Source organism: Saccostrea cucullata, unplaced genomic scaffold (genome assembly GCF_032062105.1).
Source record: "Saccostrea cucullata isolate Sc308-1 unplaced genomic scaffold, CSIRO_AGI_Scuc_v1 ctg17786, whole genome shotgun sequence".
Lineage (NCBI taxonomy): Eukaryota > Metazoa > Mollusca > Bivalvia > Ostreida > Ostreidae > Saccostrea > Saccostrea cuccullata.
This window is the reverse complement of record NW_026930105.1, coordinates 9,202-10,780: the sequence shown is the minus strand read 5'-3', so window position 1 is coordinate 10,780 and position 1,579 is coordinate 9,202. Positions and strand designations below refer to the sequence as shown.

The following is a 1,579-nucleotide window of genomic DNA, read 5'->3' as shown; positions in this document are numbered from 1 at the left end:
ATTCCATGTTCAACTCCAAAACATTGAATGTCCTCTATTTACTCTATTAAAATCACAATCAAATACACTATAAATCTCTCACTGTGTAGAGATATCAAGTGACAGTCTTCAATACATTAAAAGCCTCCCCCCATAGCCACACATGCAGAAACACAAGCAATAACACTTCTACCTGTAAATTTCATTCCAACATTGCCAGGTTAGTTCTTACTTAGGACAATATCCATACATCTCATGATCTGCAATATAAGACAGTACATGTATTTTGATGATCTGGTCCTACAGTGAATAAAATCTGAGTAGACAAATTAATACGATTATGTTATAGTTTTACTTCAACTTGAACCCCAATCAAAGCATTAAGTTTCAATAGATGTGAAAGACTTACTGCAGAGAAAATTAAAGTTAAAACTGTAAAATACAAGTACACGTAACTGTTATATACTACACCCTTCATACAGGTACATAATGCCCCATTACACAAGCTTCACCTGCCTCTGTCTTTGGCTAATGCCCCTGCTGATGCCCAGCTAATCCAACCCAGCTGGAATCTCTCTTGTTCCATTGTTCTTCTCCACATTCACTTCAGCCAGCTTTCTTCTGAGTGCCATGTCATTGCCGGAGTACAAATCATGTTGATTTTCATCCTAGGACTATAAATAAATAGCCAATCCAATACCACTTCCTGAGAAATGTTTCAATCTAGTTGTTTTTATTTTATAAACTGTTATTTTAGAAATATACTTAAATTATGCTAATTTAACTATATATGGAATGTTAATAAAGAAATATATGTAAATTATGCTAAATTATCTATATGTACAACATAAATCACTAAACAATTCCATTCTTATATGGAAAAGAAGTACAGAGACAATTCGAACTACGTACCTGTTTCTTTGGTAGGCTAGCTCTTAAATTTGATCTGCAGTTTGACAGAACATGATATGATAAGATTTGAAAGCGTAACCCTCATTAAAAGAATGCGTGACACTTACTTGTACATAAATGATAAGTAATAGCAGCCTACTTACAGCTTAAGCTTTGTCTGACGTCGGCTTCTGCAGGCATGTTCATGAAACTTTCCTAAGATTTGTCCTAAGACTATTCCTAAGATATGACTTAGGAAGAAACTTAGGAACATCCTAAGATCAACTTAGGACATATCATAAGATGTATCTCGACGGTGACTTAGGAACATCTTAAGTTAGGACATCCTAACTTACAATGAACAATTTTTTCTTAAACATTTATCGATAAATGTATATTTTTGGAGACATTTTACGGGAAAGAAATTAATACATGTAACATTAGAAAAGGAAATCCATTTATATTTCCATATGACCTCAGTATATTTTAATGTTTGCATTTTTTTTGTTGATATTATAAAATATTTAATACCGCTTGTAAATCGTATTGTAACAAACAAATTGTAATTAAGATTGATAGTTTAAAAAATAATAACCTCTGAGTGATCTACCTTGATGATGATTATGTTATGAAGTTTTATAAAAGTTTACTTAATTTTTTTGATAAATAAGCTGATTGAAAGTAAAATGAATTTTGTAGGACACTAAAA

The 1,579-nt window shown here is 31.7% G+C and overlaps 1 long non-coding RNA gene across 1 annotated transcript; it reads right to left on the bottom strand.

Annotated features, from left to right (window-relative positions):
• Positions 1-36: 36 nt before the first annotated feature.
• Positions 37-1,063, bottom strand: LOC134282933 (uncharacterized). Its single transcript, XR_009995387.1, has 3 exons — positions 1,035-1,063; positions 492-653; positions 37-239 (listed from the first exon to the last, which is right to left on the bottom strand). It is a non-coding gene; the product is annotated as an uncharacterized LOC134282933 (long non-coding RNA).
• Positions 1,064-1,579: the final 516 nt, after the last annotated feature.